A 22,130-nucleotide genomic window follows, 5' to 3' on the forward strand; every position below is an offset into this window, starting at 1 on the left:
AGCAGGTGATGAGGGCAACCCGGATGCTCTCACTCACTGGAGTGGGTTTGGAAAACTGATCTTCACTTTTCTAAGGAAATCAAGCTCCACCTTCTTTTAAACTACAAACCACTTAAAATGCCAACATGCTATATAAAATCATCACTCTAAGCATTCCATCCTAGAATTTGAGAAGGAAATTCCCCCCAGAATTTCAATAACAGTGCAATTTGGGACAACATATGTTCACATCACATGTGACTTGCCAGCGCGTGCCCCAGCTGTGCCCAGCCAGGCCTCAACACAGTGTTTGGCAGCAGCAAGAGGGACCCACAGCTCAGCAGCGAGTTCCCAGGAGAGGACTGACACTGCTCTGAACACAGCACGGTTTTGTCTAAGCTCCCCAGAACTTCTCCCAGAGTTTACATGATGCCAGCTTCCTGTTAACAAATGCTGCAAGTCTTGTCTGTAAAAGCTAAGCCACTCCTGCACCACCTCACCTGAGGACCATAGGCTTCCCTCACGAACAGGAGCAGGAGGTTCCCCTCCACAGCACCTGGGCTTCCCCATAGCTATGCCAGGGCTCTGGCACCACAGTGCCCTGTGCGGCCCACTGCATGCCTGCTCCAGGGAGCCCTCCTGGTCAGCACCTATAAATAGGACATGTCGCACTCTACTTCCAGGTTCCAAATCCTGACCCCACACCATACATCTTCTTGTCTGAGCAATCAAGGAAAGGCTTGTCCATCACCTTGGACACAGCAGACAGGCCTGGTAAAGACCTGACACCAGACTTGAAGTTCAAGCACCAACATGTGGCTCAGGAGCTCAGGAAACTATGTGTCGGTAACTAGAACATGTACTTCCTTTCAATCTGGCCCCTGTGTTTACCAGGGCTGACTCACCTCAGTCCTCCACAGGATGCTAAAGAAAAGGCTGGATGACTTCCATGGGCTAGAAAACACCAAAGGATATAGCAAAGCAAAGGTCAGCAAAGCAAAGGTCCCTCCAAAATGCACAGACCCTCAGGGCCCTAAGTCACTCAGTCCCAACCCCCTGTGTGAACATTCTCTATGGCCAGCCACAGGAAGTTGGGACTCATAAAGAAGGTGGTCATTTCCCTTCAGACCAGGCAGCAAAAAACACATGCAAAAGGAGGACATTAAGCAGTGAAAGGCACACCATGACAGGCCACAAAGGCCAGGCACTTCCTCTACAACCCCTCTCCACTTTACAAGAATCCTTGAGTTCAAGGTTTGCCTCATTCTACAGATGGAGAAACTGAAATGGAAAAATGAAGGGACCTGCCCAAGGTCGCGGAACCAGGAAGTGACTGGCTGCATAATTCAACCCATGTATTTCTGCCTCCAAAGACCATTAACTCTGCTGAAGGCCATGACTATGACCTTGTAGAAAGCATGTATTATAAGACTCTGAAATATTAAAAAACTGAAAAGCACAAAAATGAAAATAGTGGTTATGTGACAATAATGAAATAATGGCCCTTGTATGAATAATGGCCCAATAATGAAATCTGCCCTTTCCTTTGTATCTAAATTTTCTTGCTTTTATTATTTTAAATGTTAAAAAGATAAAATGCTGTTTACAAATAAAAACTATGTTTATGAGTGAAAGGGTATTTTCCATTAGTTATATTATGATTTCTTAAGAAACCAAAGCAGGACCTGTCACTAGTCAGTGCCACTCCCAGACAGGCACATGGAGGCAAAGACGCTAGCCTCTATGCTTATACGTCACTTCTGGACCAGAGCCTGGACTTGCTGGGACAAGACTTTCCAGAGCTCCCGCTCCTTGTTTCATGCAAGCTGATCTTTAAGAATTCCAAAGTTTCGTTTTGAGACCACCCTGCTAAGTGGAAGTAACTGACTGCATCCTATTCCTGCCATAGCGCACTGGGGCAGGCCACCTTCACCTCAGCACAATGCCCCTCCTCCCACTCCCCCCGCCGTGAGCTGAATCGCAGGGATGGCAAGATGCAGCGTGGGGGGACAGCCTCTCAGGGACACCAGGAGCCCTGGACTGGGAGGAGAGAGCTGTGTCCGCTCCTCCCTCAAGACTGGGGCTACAAGACCCTGCAGTCACTCAGCCTAGGCGTCAGGTTTTCTTCTTTATACAATGCAAAAAGGGAAATCAGTGGCCTTCACAGCTACTTGAAGTTCTAAAGCTGACTTTATTACTTCTGCCTTTGTCAGCGTGTGTAGTGCTCAGTCTTTCACACAAACATAAACTAAACTCTTTCTGTACAATCATGAGAAGCACACATACCAAACTATACACTAGAGTTCACTCCTATTGGGGAAGTCTTTCAGCCTCACAGAAATTCACATATTAGAAAACAAAAACAAAAATACAACAGTGGCTGTGCCCTTTGTTTCAGATATTGAAGAACAGGTATCACCTGAAACACAATGCAAAGATTCTTAACACACCCGGAAATCAGTGCACCCCCTCCCAATGCACTAAGTAGACAGGGCCAACCCCTTCCAGGTGCCACCTGATCCTTTAAATTCATTCTACGTCTACAGGTACAAGCTCACACACAGGCCATCTGGACAGAGGAAGCTGTGTTTCAGGTTAAGTAAACTTCAGTTACAGGCGGCCCTGTACCCAAACCCAGGATTCACAGGAGGGGCTGGTTTTTCCTGGGTCGGGCTCAGGCACATTTGTGGGGATGAGTCTACAGAAGGATCAAATTCTAGGTCTCTCCAGCCACCAGGTCCACCACAGCTTCCCCGGATATTGGGCATACCATGCGAGGTCATGGGTGTTGAGGGCAGGAGAGTAAACGTGTTGCACTTCTACAGAGTCCAGATGCCAGGGGGCTTCACTACTCCTGATGTGTCTGCTGGGGCCACTTCCTTTGGAAAGCACTGGTGTTGGATTCCTCAGCTGCAGACCAAGATGGCACAGCTCATTTCTTTAAGGGAAGAAGGGTTCACCTACAAGTCAAATGCTTCATTTTCACTGTGCCTGATTACTACAATACATAGTGTTTTTATGCATATCCCTAAAATCTGACCCTCCAGTTACCAAAATGTTCTTTGTTCTTAAGCATTTTCTACTAACGAATCAACAAATCTGACAGGATTCACTTTTTTAAAAAAATTAATTTATTTGGCTGTGCTGGGTCTTCGTTGCTCCGTAGGCTTTTCTCTAGCTGTGGTGAGTGGGGGCTACTCTCTAGTTGCGGTACATGGGTTTCTCATCATGGTGGCGTCTCTTGTTTCTGAGCGTGGGCTCTAGTGTTCACGGACTACAGTAGTTGCAGCTCCCAGGCTCTAGAAAGCAGGCTCAACAGCTGTGACACACAAGCTTAGCTGCTCCGAGGCATGTGGGATCTTCCCAGATCAGAGATCAAACCATGTCTCCTGCATTGGAAAGCGGATTCTTTACCACTGAGCCACCAGCAAAACCCCAGAATTCACTTCTATACCATGTTGAGAGTACTGACAATCTCATGGCTATTCTGCATAAGACCAAACTAAAAAGATACACATTTTTTTTACTAAACAAAGGGCTGGCAGGCAAATAAGTAGGCAGGCTGTTCTTACATCAATATGGTATAAAAAAGTGTGCAACCAGAATTTTCCCAGCGATCATTAAAAATATCATTTTCACCTGGCCCGGTAACATCCTTCATCCACATCTTCCAGTGTCAGACAAGGTCTGCAAGGGCACAGGCTGTAGTGAAGGCTCTCGCTTCCAGGTTCACTCCACCACTTAATAAGGGTCTGACCTTAGGCAAGTCACTAAGGTCTGACTTCCATTTCCTTACTTGTAATGGAAGTTTCTGAGTATATGCAATAGCTGTGGTCTCTCAGTTCTAAAGAAAAAAACATAACTTCCTCTCGAGTTAATAACACTACCACAGACATCCATCTGATGACAAAAATCTCTTGCTAAGTATTCAGATTGAGTGATTAACTTTTTAAGAGGAGACCATTTGTCATAATTATTTCCTATTTAAGCCATTTCTGGTCCAGTCCTGATGTGCTCCCAGCTGACAGCCTCAAATTGACAGTCACCTTGACCAACATCAGCCCTTTCAGGATGGGCAGAAACTAGCATTTAACATGTATATTCCTCAGCTTACTATACAGAATTAAATAGCCAGAGGTTAAAAGGAGAGCCACTAGGACAAATCTGTCACTAAAACCTCAGAAATAATTCAGCATGAACTGAGGAAGAGCTAGCACTAAACTTGTACTAAAGGACTCTGCCAGCCCCCAGCCTGTGGGCCTGACTCCCCCAAGATCCCTAAGGAGGATGGGACAAGCTTCAAACAGTGCCATTTACATATGATTTTCCGGGACTGAAAGCAAGGTAAAATGCAATACTTTTTAAAAGTTTAAGAGTAAATTTTTAAAAAGGCCTCAAAGGGTGATCAGGAGAAATGACAATGACTAATAAAATATCTACTTCTGCTTTACTGAGTATGCCAAAGCCTTTGACTGTGTGGACCACAACAGACTCTGGAAAATTCTTAAGAGAGGGGAATACCAGACCACCTGACCTGCCTCTTGAGAAATCTATGCAGGTCAGGAAGCAACAGTTAGAACTGGACATGGAACAACAGACTGGTTCCAAATAGGAAAAGGAGTACATCAAGGCTGTATATTGTCACCTTGCTTATTTAACTTATATGCAGAGTACATCATGAGAAACGCTGGGCTGGATGAAGCACAAGCTGGAATCAAGACTGCCGAGAGAAATATCAATAACCTCAGATATGCAGATGACACCACCCTTATGGCAGAAAGCAAAGAGGAACTAAAGAGCCTCTTGATGAAGGTAAAAGAGGAGAGTAAAAAAGCTGGCTTAAAACTCAACATTCAAAAAACTGAGATCATGGCATCCAATCCCACCACTTCATGGCAAACAGATGGGGAAACAATGGAAACAGTGACAGGCTTTATTTTCTTGGGCTCCAAAATCACTGCAAATGGTGACTGCAGCCATGAAATTAAAAGGCGCTTGCTCCTTGGAAGAAAAGCTATGACCAACCTAGACAGAATATTAAAAAGCAAAGACATTACTTTGCTGACAAAGGTCCATCTAGTCAAAGCTATGGTTTTTCCAGTAGTCATGTATGGATGTGAGACTTGGACCATAAAGAAAGCTGAGCGCCAAATTATGCTTTTGAACTGTGGTGTTGGAGAAGACTCTTCAGAGTCCCTTGGACTGCAAGGAGATCCAACCAGTCCACTCTAAAGGAAATCAGTCCTGAATATTCATTGGAAGGACTGCTGTTGAAGCTGAAATTTCAATACTTTGGCCACCTGATGTGAAGAACTGACTCATTTGAAAAGACCCTGATGCTGGGAAAGGCTGAAGGCAGGAGAAGGAGATGACAGAGGATGAGATTGGTTGGATGGCATCACTGACTCAATGGACATGAGTTTGAGTAAACTCTGGGAGTTGGCGATGGACAGGGAGGCCTGGCGTGCTGCAGTTCATGGGGTCGCAAAGAGTTGGATACAACTGAGTGACTGAACTGAACTGAACTGAATGAGGTAATACTGACACCTGAAAATTCACTTGCAATGTGAAAAAATAAAGAAGGAAGGTGACATTCATCTAAAACTTCTTAGTGAAGCAGTCACTTTTTAAAAGAAAAAAATTATCCTAAAGTTATGATTTAATCCGAAAGTGAACCATAAGATAACTGTATTCCCATTTCTTCTTCTGTGACACAATGAGGGACTGGTGTAAAACAGTATTTCAATCATGCTGAGCATTTGCACAACTTCTGCATGAGTAGTTCTCTTCACACATCTAGATGTATTTAATTTCTATATCTCTTCGGAGATGGAGGAGAGGAAACACAAGCCATAGAATACCACATTCAAACTACTGCTGACTGAGACACAATACGCACACACACCAACACACAGGATCAGCTACGGTTTGTCCACATGGCAAGAGCCTCCCAGCAGCAACCTAGACATTTCTAGATGCTAAAAATGTTTTATAACTCAAGTTTCCATCATCTATACTCATCTCAAGCCATATGATCCCCCGAGGGGATTGGCAAAAGCAACAGCAAGAGAGTATGGGTCATAGAATCTCAAACACACACAGAACACATCCAGGGATAATGTCAGCAGTCAACCCCCAGGTCACTTGTGTTCACACCCAACACTGCTGTTACCGTTTGCCATATCTTGTGAAACGCCTAAGATGCAAGCGAAGCAAAACATCAGACTTCAGAAATGCCTTATTATTCTCTCCATCCACTCCACCATCCAGTGCCCTGAGGCCAGGAAACTTCTGAACCCCACCGCACTTCCTTGTCTCTAGTTGAGCCCTTAATGGCACACAACAAATACATGAGGACTGTTTCAAACACCCAACGTCGAGCACTTCTTTTTTGGTAGCCTATAAGGGAAAATTTTGTTTTACTGAACATTTTCCAAAATTTTATCTCACTGGCTAAAAAGTACCCTAGTCAGTTAGGCCAACAGACTTTGGGGCAATATACCCCTGGTAAACAGGAAACACCCTAAGACGTAGCCTCTCCTTGGGACACCGTGTCTCCACCTCAAGCATAACAAACACAGTGTTCAAAAATAAAACTGTAAGCTTATGGATGCAAGAGAGGGACTTCCCTGGTGGTACAAGGGCTAAGAGTGTCCTCCCAATGCACTGGGCCAGGTTCCATCCCTGGTCAGGGAACTAGATCCCACATGCCACAACTGAAGATTCTGTGCACTGCAATGAAGATCAAAGATCCCACATGCCACCATTAAGACCCAGCATGGGGAAAAAAAAAAAAAAGACCTGGCATGGCCAGATAAATAATCAAAATAAACATTTTTTTAAAAGAATGGAAGAGAAAATTAAATTGGTCATGAGATGACACATTTGTATTCCTCAGAAACACTGCTTTGTTAAAATTCAGGATTCTTAAAGATAAACCACATTTACACTGAATGTGACGCTCACTGCTCCCAGGAATCCTAAGATATGAGCTGCTGAGGTCTGGAACAGAGCAGCTGTGACTGAGACTAGGCCAGTCTGCCAGGTCTGCCCTGAGAGAAAGAAGGGACGGACCTAAGGTGAGGTGACAGGTGCCAAGGCCCCACAGATATGAGCCGGGTCCCTACAGCTCCCGCCACTTATGTGCCCAAGCAAGCCTGCAGCTGCCCAAGTCACGGCCTATCCAACCACTTCGCTCCATCTGCAAAGGCCTTTGCCATGACTAATCAAGTTCTCAGTAATATTTGTTGAGTGAATGAACGAATGAACGAACAAAAAGAACGAAAAAAACCAACGACTGATTTTGCTTTTGAATGTCCCTCCTGGTGGACGAGGTGCTTTGCTGCTGACAGTACTGTTTATCGTTCTGTTTCCTGGAGCACATGAGACTGAGCCTGAGTCAAGAGGTGTGAGGACATCTGTGAACACAAACTGGCTGGAGCACGAGTGTTCACGCCACTGCTCACAAGTACTCTCCGGAGGGATCCAAACTCCATCCAGGCTTGATACACAGTCCACTGCCTAGAAACTGACAAAATACCTCAGAGTTTAGTTAGCCTCAGGAAATTAAAATCCCTGTGTTGGTGGACTCTCAGGGGCCGAGATGCAGAGCAAGGCCTCTGATGTGCCCACTGGTGCTGGCAGTTGACAGTTCTTATGCAGACTGTTTCCTTTTTGTGGCCTACTGTAACTTCTTCAGATATATACAGCATTTGACTTCAAATTAGTTTTATATCTCACTAAGTGTTTTGCTGCTGCCCACGAATAAGTAGATGCTGAGATAGGAGAACACAGACTATAAACACAATCAGGTTAATGAAGAGGTTGCTGCTACAAATTCTCCAGGGAAATGGGACCAACAGGACACACACACACAGAGGAGAAAGATTTATTATGAGGAACTGGTTCCACAATTATGAAGAAGTTCCTCGATCTGCCATCTGCAAGCTGCAGACCAAGGGAAACCAAGATTGTCAGAGGCTTGAGAACAGGCAGAGTCAAAAGACCTGAGCCATTAATGTCAATGCCAACCCAGAGCAGGATATCACACCTGAAGCAAGCAGGCAGGAAGCAGAGGGGCGAAATTCCCCCTTCCTCTGCCTTCTGCTCTCTGCAGGCCTTCAGTGGACTGGACAATGTCCACCCACAGCAGGGAGGCCATCTACTGAGTCTGACTCATCTGGAAACACTCTCACAGACACATCCAGAAATATTTAATGTGAGCACCCCCTGGCCCAGTCACACTGACTACAAGCTAAACACGTTAAGCACTCCAAGTATTAACACTTTTCTATGGAGAACCATGGACAGGAAGGAAATCCAGCTACTCTAACTCTGTGAGGATCATGGGACTAAGGCTGCTGAGAATCATAAGGAAACAAACTCCCGCGGTCTGACGATCAGTGGAAGAAATGGACTCCTCCATCACAACTGTCAGGACCTCACTCACTCCTACAGCCACACACAGTGACGAGGATTCCCCTGGGGCACAGTACCACCCAGTTCATGAGCCCATCACATCCACCAGTGCATAAGAACCGCACGACTGGACACACACAGGGCCAAGAGCCAATCTTGTGGTCCTAAACTGAACACAGAGAATGTCACAGTGGTTCACCCAGAGGAGGCTGCACCTCCACCAAGACCCCCAACACTCTCAAAAAAGGCTAGACAGAGTGTGTTTCTTCCTGAGGTGACAGGAAGCCTGTTCTTGAGCATGATTCTTCACCCCAGGTAGCTGAAGCACCAAACTTCCTAAGGAAGAGTTTTCATCTTGTGGTCAAGCCACAAGATCCGTTCTTTCCGTAACTTTATCTCTGCAGCCATTCCCGCAGCTCAGGACTGGGTAGGTCTGCAGGTGAGCAGCACTCTCCAGGACAGAGACAGATGGACCCCAAATGGTTTCACCTCATCTGTCTTTCCCTTTGCAAAGTGTTACAGTGGACGACTAACTCTCAATCCTGGTCTTATTTATGCTTTCTCCACTGACAACTCAAGTTCCCAAAAGATGGAGTCAATGTTTTTCATTCAACTGTAAATCAAAGATAACATTCCTGAAGAGGGTTTGAAGTTAACTGATTAGAAAACTAGACAAATAACAGTACTAAGTCTTACATATATTTACACATTTATGAATCCTTGAACAGTTCAATGTGCTGCAACCTATGATCCCTTTAACACTGTAAGAATCATCACAGACAGCAGGACACACCTCATATCCTCTCCCATCCTCTCAGTTTACCCATCCGTATGACAGGGACAAAGGAGATAATGAACAGAATGTGATTTTTTGTGGCTATGCTGGGTCTACATTATGGTAAATGGGCTCTCCTCAGTATGGGGATCTTAGTTCCCCAACCAGGAATTCAACTTGTCCTCTGCATTGGGAAGGTGGATTCTCAACCACTGGACCACCAGGGAAGTCCCAACAGGATATAATTTAAGTCCCTATGAGAAGTTATCAATATGCACTCTGGAATGGAGTTCCTGTATATATACAATATATAATATAGTGCAAGCTCAGGGTGTATTTAAAACAACTACTAAACAGTTCAGGTGTTGGGACTCTCACTACAATGTAGAAAACACCAGGCAGCACAGCATCCTGAGTTGCCGCAAAGCAGAACAGAGCCCAAGTTCCTCATGAGGTCTGACTGTGTTTTTAGCAGCCCCCACCTGCCAAAATGCCAAAGTGGTGGCTGCTGTCTCCAGCGTTTCAGTTCTCCTGCCAAAGCGCCATACTTGTTCACTTTTTCCTAGCTGGTGTCTTAACTGCTTCTATGCAGGACAGTTATGTCAGCGAGTCTTAGTGCTTTGTTACTGTCACCATGGTTGCCAGAAGTGTTATTATGACCTTCAATTCACCTTGTAGCAATGGTTTCTAAAGCATTTTTCTAGGTAGTCACAGTACTGACTGATTCCTTTATAGATCCTTTTTTCAGATTATTAAAACTGTTACTATTTCTGCAATATTTCAGTGTGAAATAGACAAAGTTGTATAACTGATCCTACTAGCATCAATTAAACTTTCCTCTGCTAGAAACTCAAGACAGTTTTAGTGTAAATAAATGCTAATATGGATGGCCACATAAATCTTTCCATTTCAATAATCTCTTGTCCTTTAAACAGAAATGGAGTAGACCTTTATTGATGTGATTTCGGCTAACGACAGGGGATGGTTTAAAAAAAATCTTTTTCGTCATCGGAAATTGAGGTCAGGGCACTTGCCCACTTTATTCTGGGCTATATTCTACTTACATACAATTGAGGAATTGTAAAACTCAATATGTTTCATCTATAAAAAATTCAAATTGCTACAGAAGTAAATCTTCACTTCAAAATGTGAGAGAAATATAAACTGATCATCATTCCTTTTCCACCCCCTTCATAGAACAGAGTAAACATTTTGGAGATAACAGTGACAGTAACTAGTTATTTATCTGATATAAATATAAATCTGATATTTATCTGATATAACTGGTTTCTTGGTCTATATTAGATTTTCTAACAACTCAACCGATTAAACTGATATTAGCTATACAGGTACTTTTTTTCTTAATCTCTCTGCCTCCTTTGATACAGGTTTTTACCATATTCTCTGCACTGAACCAATGACAACAGTATTACTTAACTGATCTCCTTTGAATTTTTCTTAATTGCAAGAGGTTTATATTAATTACTAGCATTTTCTCTGAAATAAATATTCAATCATCTGATTTTAACCTGGAGTTATGTCCACTCCTCATAATACACATTTCTCAGTTTCACACGAGATCAAAATAAAAACAGTAGTAAGAATTTGGGCACCCGTTCCACAATGTGAGGGCAGATGGTGCAGAAAATGTAAGAGCTCACTCAATAAAGTCAAGTCTTCACAGCCGGGACTTGAGACAAGCAAGTAATAAGCATGCTTCTTTATCCAAAAGACGTCCCCACTCCCTCACCCACCATCCTATGATGAGCAAGGGCTCCTTTCTCACATCTTTATTTATGAGACCCAACCCAGGAGATACAGAACACAAGCCCCATTTTATCCTTACCTCTGGCAGCACATTAATAAAGTATGTTCTTTAAAATGGAAGCAACCTAGATGTCCGTCAGCAGACATGTGGAAAAGGAAGCTGTGGTACATATACACCATGGAATATTACTCAGCCATTAAAAAGAATTCATTTGAATCAGTTCTAATGAGATGGATGAAACTGGAGCCCATTATACAGAGTGAAATAAGCCAGAAAGATAAAGACCAATACAGTATACTAACACATATATATGGAATTTAGAAAGATGGTAATGATAACCCTATATGCAAAACAGAAAAAGAGACACAGATGTACAGAACAGACTTTTGGACCCTGTGGGAGAAGGCGAGGGTGGGATGTTTCGAGAGAACAGTATCAAAACATGTATATTATCAAGGATGAAATAGATCACCAGCCCAGGTTGGATGCATAAGACAAGTGCTCGGGGCTGGTGCACTGGAAGACCCAGAGGGATCGGGTGGAGAGGGAGGTGGGAGTGGGGATCAGGATGGGGAATACATGTAAATCCACGGCTGATTCATGTCAATGTATGGCAAAAACCACTACAATATTGTAAAGTAATTAGCCTCCAACTAATAAAAATAAATGGGAAAAAAAAAAACGTATTTGTGAAAGAAGAGTTACTGCAAAGTTTCTGAGTATTCTCAATTTCTAATGTTAGAACATCAACAGTGAAGTCTTTCCAATTACATTTAGAGATGAGGTGAGTTTCTTTTTCTTCCAGTTTTACTGAGCTCTCATTGATAAATGGGGTGAAATTCTTAAAAGTACTTCTGAGTAGTTTTAGAGAGAAAGCAAGATACTAAGGGAATTTTGAAACCAGGAGTTCACTGGCCAAAATCATCCAAATTGAACGTTGATGATACTGTGCACTGTCTCGGGTGATTTCTGAGATGATCTATACAAGAGTGAGTGTGAGTTGCAACAGGCCTAAGGTGTCCAGGTATAGACAGGAAATACTAGGGATAATGGGCATGCCAAGGGGACAGTCTCTAAGGCTGTGCTATGACTAGTTAAAATGATACAAAGCACTAAATGTTAAAGCTCGATGTCTGTGTTCTGATAGCTCATGAGAAACAGAAACCTGACAACAAAATCGACCTTCATCACTGTAACAATACAAAGCAAGTTACGTATCTGTTGTCTTTACACCTGTTCCAGGAGGCCAACCCTTGGATTTGTCAGATGTCTCTGGGGTGATTGCGCCTCATGCTGACAACCCCAGATCCCTCTTCCAACCCAGCCTCAGCCTGTGGTCTGACTGACCTCCAGCCTCTCACAACAGGTCCTCCAGGCCTGTCAGCAGAGTCTTATGCTGCAATCCCCACCTCCTAGCCCACCTGTCTCTGCTCACTTGTCTCCCACTTACCCAAGCCTCGAAGTCATTCTGTGTCTCTCACTGGACACTCATGGCCTCTTGCCACAGGGCCCTCTCCTGTCACCACAGCCTGCTCAGGCCGTCTCAACTCTGCCTGGAGAAGCCTCCTCGCTCTTCTCCGGGCTGCTCTTCTCAGCTCTGTCTCCTCCTCCACTCACCCCTCCCACGGCTCCCAGACCCAACTGCCTCAACTAATGACACCTTCTTCCCCAAAAGGTCTCCCCTACCACATAACAACCTACACACAACATTTAGATACTTGGGGTCTGGCCCCCACTTTCTTATCCAGCTTTCTGTTTCTCACCTTCCTTCCCAAGCCACCTCAGCCCCAGGCATATTCACCTTCTCATGGCTGTGCCTCTCACTGAGCCTCCGCCTGTGCCCAGAATGCTCTCTCCTTGCACGTGTCCATCTGCAGACACACAGCGTGTGTCTTCACATGTCACCATCTCCGTGAGGGGTGTGCACAGGCTTCTGTGCCTGGGCCCCTTGGGCAGCACATGCTGAGCACACAGCAACGTGGACTGCAACCAGGGACATGACTGCAGGTCTCTTCCATCAGACCCCCTGTGCTGCAGGGCCTGTTTCCCAGCCATCTCTGAGCCCAAGCCCCCCGGAGGGCCCAACACACAGCTGGAGCTCTGAGGTGGGCTCAAGATGAACTTTATCACCAACAGCTGGTCGTCATCCTGCTCATGTCCCACTGCTCCTCTCCCAACAGCAGCTTTCTGTCTTGGTGACAGAGCATCTTCGCACCCTTGTGAAGCCCAGGTCTGCCGAGACAGAGACAACTCCCTGTACGTCACCATGAGCATCACCCTTGATCTGCCCGGGTGTCCCCTGCCCTGAACACAGGCTCCTGAGGGCGGGCACTGCTACTGCCACACGAAAGCCTTCCTACTGCACAAGATCGCTGTAAATCATTACAGTAAAGAGCTCGTGGAATTCTTAATGCACTATTATCCATAAAAGACCACAATTTTACATGCTTCCAATCTTCAGGAAAAACAAAGAGTCTGACCAGAAAATTCTGCAATTTTTCCATTTTTTTCACATTTTTTGTCAGTTTCCCTTATCAGCAGCCCTGACAACACAAGAGCAACTTGTAGGCCAGGTGGGTTTTTCCTGGAAGTTGGCCCTACCTGGAGTCTTGTCTAAAGAATAATGCTTCACTCAGAACATGTACGAGAGGTCTGCTGATATTATCATTATTAAACGATATTACCTCTAAAATATTATAGGATAATAAAGGACCGCTCCCAACTCTGTTTATTTGTGGGTGTTAAATCACTTCAGTCATGTTCGACTCTGTGCAACACTATGGACTGCAGCCTGCCAGGCTGCTCTGGCCACAGAATTCTCCAGGCAAGAATACTGGTGTGGGTGGCTGTGCCCTCCTCCAAGGGATCTTTCCAACCCAGGGATCAAACCTGAGTCTATTATGTCTCCTGCACTGGCAGACGAGTTCTTTACCACTAGTGCCACCTGGGAAGCTAATTTTAAGAAGATCACCTCCATACTTAAGTATATCTTTCTTTTGGATTCCTAATGGTGTCTTTTTGCCTTTTTATACTGTTCATGGGCTTCTTGAAGCAAGAATACTAGAGTGGTTTGCCATTCCCTTCGAACTGTGTGCTGGAGAAGACACTTGAGAGTTCCTTGGACAGCAAGGAGATCAAATCAGTCAATCCTAAAGGAAATCAACCCCAAATATTCATTGGAAGGACTGATGCTGAAACCAAAGCTCTAATACTTTGGCTACCTGATGCAAAGAGCCGATTCTTTGGAAAAGACCCTGATGCTGGGAAAGATTGAGGGCAGGAAGAGAAGGAAGTGACAGAGGATGAGATGGTTGGATGGCATTACCAACTCAATGGACATGAGTTTGAGCAAACTCCAGGAGATAGCAAAGGACAGGGAAGCCTGATGTGCTGCAGTCCATAGGATCGCAAAGTCAGACACAACTCAGCAATTGCATAACAATAGCATCTAATTGAGAGTGTGCTTTTAAAAATAAATTTTGGAAAAAATAATTTTGGGACTTTATTTTTAAATGAGGATACCCAAAGAACTGAAAGCAAGGACCTGAAGAGGTGTTTATGGTCACAGAAGCACTATTTCCAACAGCCAAAAGACGGAAGCTACCCAAGCACCCATCGACAGATGAACAAAATGTGCCCTATACATACCATAGAATATTATTCGGTCTTAAAAAGGAATGAAATTCTGACACTTGCAGTAACATGAGCCTTGAGAACACTATGCTAAGTGAAGTGAACCAGTCACAAAATGACAAATACTCCACGATCCCACCAGTACCAGGTCTACAGCAGTCAAGTTCCTAGAGCCAAAGAGCAGAGCACTGGATGCTAGGGGCTGGGGTCGGGGATAGCAGTCAGTGGTTGATGGAAACAGAGCTCAAGGTTTTCAAGATGAAGACAATTCTGAGGATGGAACTGCACAACAATGTGAATGTGTTAACGCCACTCAACTGTACACTTTAAAGTGGTTAAAACATACTGTTTTCCCCAGCAGCATGACCATTTCTCATTACCACTAGCAGTGCACAGTGTTTCAAATTGTTATATATTTTCTACCATATTTTTTGAAAAAAGGGAGCAGCAGAAATGTTTGAAAACCAGCTAAAGATCAAAAATTAGGTAACTGACTTAAATACCACAATACTAAGTGGTAACAAGTTCTTAATGACAACCCGAAAGCACTCTCATATCTTGCAAAGCACTAAAAAATACTTCCCATACCCACCCGGACCCTTAAAACAACTTTTCTCAAATGACTTAAGAACCTGAGCAGATTCCCTTATCTTTAAAAAGTCCACAGGGGTACAAAGAGATGAGGAGTGAGGTGACAGGACATGGCAGCTGCCCGACTGGCACCAGGGAAGCAGAACTGCCTGCCCAGTCACTGCCCTGGGCAATCAGGAATCAACTCACGCAGAGAACTCAAGAGAGCCTACATCATTATTATTCTCAGAATGTAACTGCTCAGGTAAACTATTACAACAGAACAGAACTTCCATCTCAGGTAGCAGCTGTGGAACTTTTAAAACATAAGCACAGAAGCAGGTCATGTTTGCGACAAGTCCTGCCTGCTCTAATTCACCCTGGCTCCAGGGCACCCCGACATTCTGCTCTGGAGGAGAGGTGCCCAAGTAACGTTCCTGGCTTCTCCAGCTCCACTCACAGACTCCACACAAACACTTCTGCTCCCAGTGGACCATGAGGCCCAGGCAGCATGGGTACCACTCCCATCCTGGCTGAGGCACTCTCACCCACCTTGTCCTAGGGCAGCTGTAACACTTTGTGTTTGCAAGTCATCAGCATGATTCCCCAGTGATCCTGTCCCCTCAAGGTGACTGGCCACTCAGAAAGAACGTGCAGAAGTGGGAACCTCTGAGCAGTGCCAAAGCTACAGCGAGCAGTGGAAGTGCAGGTGAAGTACCTGTCGCCGAAGGTTTCCGCCATGCCCTCTGACAGCTGCTGGCCTATCATAATCACCCCCGAGAGTCTCCAGAAAAACTGTAGAGAACATGGTACAACAGACCCAGCGAAAGAGGGGAAAACTGATTAAATGTCGGACTGAGGGGCTTCCCTGGTAGTCCAGTGGTTAAGAATCCACCTTGCAATGCAGGGGACACAGGTTCAATCCCTGGTTCGGGAAGATCCCACATGCCAAGGGGCAACTAAGCCTGTGTGCCACAACTACTGAGCCCATGCTCCAGAGCTACTGAAGCCTGCATGTGCTCCACAAGAGAAGCCAGCACAATGAAAAGCCCACACACTGCAACTAGAGAGTAGTCCCTGTCCACTGCAACTACAGAAAGCCCACGTGCAGCAGCAAAGATCTAGCACAGCCAAGAAAGGGGGAAAAAAAAAAAATCAGTAAAAGTTTTTTGTGTTTTTTTTTAATGTCAGGATGAAGTCACAGAAACCCCCAAAAATGTGCAAGCAGCCAGGCCCCCTCCCAAGTGCCAAGCTTGCAAAGGTAACCAAGCACTGGCAACTGGCCTTTGGCAGGAACCACTCCCAATACAATGTTACAGAAAGTTCAAGAAAAAAGCCCACAAAGAAAAACCCCAGCAGATGCGGGTCCCCTCTTGTGCTGCCACATAACTTATAAGCGGACATCCTGCCAACACCTCCTCTCCCCACACTCACTACGTTTCCAAAATGACTTTCCCAAGTTAACTGAACTTTACCTCACCTTTACGGAGATCAAAATCTTACTGAGAATCCCATCAAAGCCCTGGCCTTCTCTACAGTAACAGGCACAATTTCAAAGAACTCAAATTCCTGGGTCCCCTGGAGTTAAAAATCTGTGTCCCAGCGGCTACCTCTTTCCATTTCCTTCCTGCATTGAACCTGAGAAACACTGGGAGACCCACCTCCATCTGTAAGAATTACATAACTAACAAATTTCAAAAATCCCTGAGGGCCCCTTCTGAAGGAGTGGCCTCCCCACCCCGCTGAGATTAAGACTCAAAGGAAAGCCTGGGACCTAAAAAAAGAAAAAAAAAAAAAGACTCAAAGGAGAGGCCAGCTCACAGGGACCAGGAGGTCCAGCCAGCAGACACACAGCACCCCCAGAGGATGTCTCCCAGATCACAGCACCCACGCCTGGCACCTACCCTCACACACGCACCCGTGTGACTCTGTGGAACCGCTGAGGCTCCATCTGCTCCAGCGGCATCTGCTGCCACAGGCACGTCCCCACAATAGTCTAACCTTGGAGATCACATTCACACATGAGCACTGTTCATCCGGGTGATAGCTGCAGGGGGAGGTGGGAGGGGGGGCGGGCAGGCGGGTTGGTGGGGGGTGCAGACAGACAGGCACTGCCTCTACCCTGCAGGCTGCTGGAGCCGCCTCACCCACACACACAGACCAAGCCCACAAAGCCAAATCTTTGAGCTGCTGCTGAGAAACCCATAAAAAGTAATGCTATTTCTAACCTCCTCCACCATGGAAAAATACACACGCCACCAAGCAACCCAGATTCTCTAAAAGATTTATTTTTATACTCTCCTCCACACCCCCCACCTTTACCTCCCCCACAAAAATTTTAGGTGTAACATTTGCTAGCTTTTTAGCAGTTTGACACTGTGCGAGGCATCGACTGACGAAGTTGTTGTGTGTTTTGATTTAACAAGAAACATAAAGGTGTTTTTCTAAGTGTCTCTGAATGTCTACTTGATGAGAAAATAGTCTAGTTTAACAACACAAGGACAGCACCCAGTGCCCAGGCAGAGCAAATGCTCAATTTCCCAGGTCACAGACAGAGATGGCCGAAGCAACAGGACTCTCCTCCCAGTTTCTAGAAGTGGTGTCTGCCTGCTGGCCTTTCCCTTTGCCTTGCTGGGTCTTCCTCCTTACCGTAAAGCATCCCTGATGCCCTTGATGAACTCTAGTAGCTTTTCTCCATGCCACTCTTCACCTTAGAGTGGAAGAATGAGGGGAAAGCAGTGAGATGGGACTCAAATCTGAGTCCCCTGATGCTGCACACATGGCTTGGCGGGGGGCGGGGAGGGAGGAAGGAAGAACACAGAAGGTGGGAGAGCCTGAATGAGACCTGGAGAACCAGGAAACTCTCACAAGCCAAGAGGGACCCTGGACCTGGTCTACCTGGGATCTGTCCCAGGACACCCGCCCCCGACTGGGAATCTTGGTGTCACCTCCCCTGATGACAACCTAGAAGGACAGAGAGGCACCGAATGACCCCAACCTGACGACCAACACTGCCTGGCTTCTCACAGTGCCAGGACATCTTGGTGCAGCTTCCAAATGACCCCAACCTAACTGTGAGGCAGAGTTTAAATCCTCCTTCAAATTAGGGAACCCCCAGCATAAACCTTTCACAGTTTAATCTGTTTTACTGGACACTGGCAAAAACACATCTGGAGAAAGTAAGCATTCCTTCAGACAGTGTGAACAGCAGAGACCTGTACTCGGAGGTGATGCTTCTCCCAACACTACTGATCTTCTCTGATGTAGCCTAAAAGTTTAAATGTAACACAAAAACAGAAGCTCAGGTAAGGCTACATCACCTGTATCTACAGTCATGTTCTGACTGCTGGAGCACCTCCCCACTGGGAACACACGTCTTACACTGGAACTTCCACTTGGCTCCCTGGTCCTCATCATCCACTTCACATTCTTCTCAGTGCTGAAAGCTGACCATGTCTACATCTCATGAAGAGGACAGGAGAAGGTACAAGAAGCTGCAATTCATGACCTGTTCACCCCCATCCCAGCAGCTCTGTCCTCAGCCAGGGCTTCAGCACTTCACCCTCCTGACCCCAGCAAGACACCTCATGGAACTCTTCAGCACACCTCTTACTCCTGAAATCGAATGGGAAGATCCACCTCCACTGTCTTCCTCTGACCCAGACAGCCATGGTCCATGGGTAAGAGCTAGCATTTGGATGAAAAACAAGAGCTGAAGTTTCATCGAGCTCTGACTATGCACTGAATGCTGAATTAAGCATCTTCACAGTAATTCCACAAAACAATATCCTACATAAAGATGAGAAGACCTTAGACCCAGAGGAGGTTAGGGTTTCCCAGAGTAACAAAGTGAGTGAAAGCAGCAAGCACAGAATTTGGGCCAAAGGTCGTGTTTCCAACTATACCTTATAGACGTGATATGGCAAAGAGGCACCTCTGTTCAGATTTATCAAAGCGGTCTAAATTTTAAAACACGTTTAATAACAATCCAGACATGGGAGCTCGACCTGATTCTAAAACCAAGTCCAAAAATTGCACTGTACAGTAAAACAAGCTGTAGTTAATCAAAGTTGTAGTTAATGAAAAGCCCAGACCTCCCTGGGCCTTCCCAGCCCAGCAGACAGAGCACTGTGGTAATGCCACCAGTCCATCCATCAGCATGCATGAATGTGTCCCAGTCCAGCTGTGAGATTCAAGGGACAGAATTTTACAAGTGACAGAGAAAGAATAAACTCCAGAACAGTCAGCTGTGAGAATATATCTTAGGGATAAAAGCTCTTACAGCACCTCAGAATCCAAGTATGTGCCTAAAAATGACCTGCACTGCACCAACCTGCTGCCACACTGCACCAGGCAACATGCAGTTCTGCAGATGAGAATCTGCTCTTAACTCCTGTCATAGTCAGAAGGAGCAATACAGCTTTACTTTTAATTAAAATCCATATACAGTAATGTAGTCAAGAAAAAGTTTTCCATTACCAATTCTGAAAGTTGCTTAAAATAGCTGACAGAATGAGGTAACTCCATATATGGGAGAGAACTGGGTACTTATGTACTTTGCAAGAATTATTTCTACTTCTGTCAAAATTCTGTAAATCAATCACAGAATCACACTCCTTAGGGAATCAGTCCAGTGGTGTGTTCAGTTACCCAGCAAAATTTTATTTAAAAACAGTTCCAGGTTTTGGTGGGTGAAGTCAAAGAGGTCTACATCTGAGATGACAATGAGAAACCACACTGTGCCCACACTCTCTACGGCTCTGTTGGAAACGAGCTACGACGTTCCACCTCAAGCTGGTGGTCAGTGTGCCAAATTGCAGAAGAAAAACAGTACAGCTCAGCAACACTCCCCGTGTCAGGGAAGGTAAGGGATTTGCCAACATCACACTGCCCTGGCAGGTAATGAGAACTTCAGGAACAAGAAGTGCTCCATCGGTGACTGACCACCCGCAAGGCCCTTGGCCTGAGTGCCCCTATGGAAGCGTACCCCGCCCTGGGAGAGACTACCAAATGGGCTCCATGTTTGCAGATCCCTGATGGTGAAACCCACTCAGCAAAGAACTACATAGGAACTGCAAGCCACACTGACTCAGAGTGTCTGTTAAGTACAGCATGCTTCTGAGCACCTTCAATTTCAGGAAGCTTCCAACTTGTGAAAAGTCCATGTAAATCGAAGGGTCTGTGTGCCTCAGTAAGGAAACACATTAAATCCTTCCCGATTCTCCAACTGCCTCATCTACTTCCAACAACCACCATGAATAAGAAGGCTTGCATGAGCTCTGAGAGCCTATCAATCATTCCATCTGACAAAAGGCTCACTGAACTACTCCAAGCTAGCGGGCACCACTTTCAGTCCTGGAGGAAAAAACAAGTGGGAGGGAGGGAAATTCTTGCCCTTATAAAGCTTACATTCTAGTAAGGAATATGGCATAAACAATGAGTCATGCCTGGCACATAAAAATTTAGGGGGAAAAAAATCTTATGTTTTATAGAAGTTTTTTACTTTCCTAAGAGTCTCATATTTCTTCATTTGAAATTCTCCACAGCTTGGGAACTAGGGAGAAGATGAATCATTAAAATACTTAAGGTTGATGAAACAGAGGCACACAAAGGTGAAGAGGCAGACTACTGCCTCTTCAGTCAGGTAGGCTGCTCCTGACACCACAGTCCCCTCTCCCAGGTACCTTCACTGACTGTCCCCCATGAGGGCTGGCTCTGAGGAGGCATCTAAGCTCCTACTTCCAGATACACCAAGGTCAGGCCACTCATACCCCGCCTTTAAGAAGTAAGACAGGAACAAACACAGCAGATTAGGAGGCCAACATCCCCTTACGGTACAGATCACATCAACACAGAGAAAGGAAAACCTGCCCACTGGCTGCTACAGTAGCCGTTCTGAGTGCACTACACGCCAGGTGTCATAGGAAGCACGGTGGCTCCTCACGTCCCATGGCAATCCAAATATTATTTCCATTTTACAAAGTTGGAAACCAAGCAAAACAAAGAATTCAGAATGAGAAAGAAAAAAATCCCACTTCTCACCAATCTTAAATGTTTTTAAACACCTGGGTATTAAATGCCCAGGTGGAACAATAAAGACAAATTGAATAGCAAGATTATTATTTCTCTTTAGCTATTCTACTAAATCTAGAAATATTCTATATACATTCACAGCCCACTATGAATAATACTTGGTAATACTTGGGTATTAAAAAAGAAAAAGTCCCATTTAATCTGATACCATGCAACTTTCCTTCAATCCCGGTTTCACTGGGAAGATATTAATAGTTTTTGTACCTCGGAGTTGGGACCACATTCTTGAGAGGGACACCATCTCATAACAGTCAGTGGTGTAGCAAGCTCTGCTTCACAAACATTATCAAAGAGAAGAGTCTCAAGCTCTACTCACCTTTTTAAGCATAAGCTATATGAAAATTGATGTCAGTTCCTGAAAACAGTCCAATGAGGAGAGAGCACTTTGATGTTACCGACATGGAGCTTGAACTGCTGAAAGGAAAAATAAAGAATTCCAGTGAAACATTTCTTGGCTTCCCTTAGTGAACCATTCCCTTCCCCAAATTCCAGAAAATATTAGAGAGGACTTCCCTGGTGGTCCAGTGGTTAAGAAGCTGCCTTCAATGCAGGGGACACGGGCTTAATCTCTGGTCGGGGAACTAAGGTCCCACATGCTGCAGAGCAACTAAGCCTGCACAATGCAACTACTAAGCTCCCATACTCTGGAGCCTGCCTGCCACAACTAGAGAGTCTACGCACTGCAACCAAGATCCCACGTGCCACAACTGAGACTCAAGGCAGTCAAATAATTTTTTTTTAAAAGATGCCCATTTAGGAGCTTCCCTGGGACTAACTGGTAAAGAATCCGCCTGCCAATGCAGGAGACATGGGTTCAATCCCTGACCCAGGAAGATCCCATGTGCCACGGACCAACTAAGGCCATGCACCCGCCACAACTATTGAGCCTGTGCT

General features: G+C 45.3%; 1 protein-coding gene across 1 annotated transcript in view; it reads right to left on the minus strand.

The window, feature by feature from the left end:
• LDLRAD4 (low density lipoprotein receptor class A domain containing 4) overlaps positions 1 to 22,130 on the minus strand; it is a 160,594-nt gene that overhangs the window by 105,843 nt on the left and 32,621 nt on the right. The window contains 1 exon segment of the mRNA XM_070464542.1: positions 21,553 to 21,650. The gene's annotated coding sequence lies outside the window, so the exon portion shown is untranslated.

Source organism: Odocoileus virginianus, unplaced genomic scaffold, assembly GCF_023699985.2.
Source record: "Odocoileus virginianus isolate 20LAN1187 ecotype Illinois unplaced genomic scaffold, Ovbor_1.2 Unplaced_Contig_27, whole genome shotgun sequence".
NCBI lineage: Eukaryota > Metazoa > Chordata > Mammalia > Artiodactyla > Cervidae > Odocoileus > Odocoileus virginianus.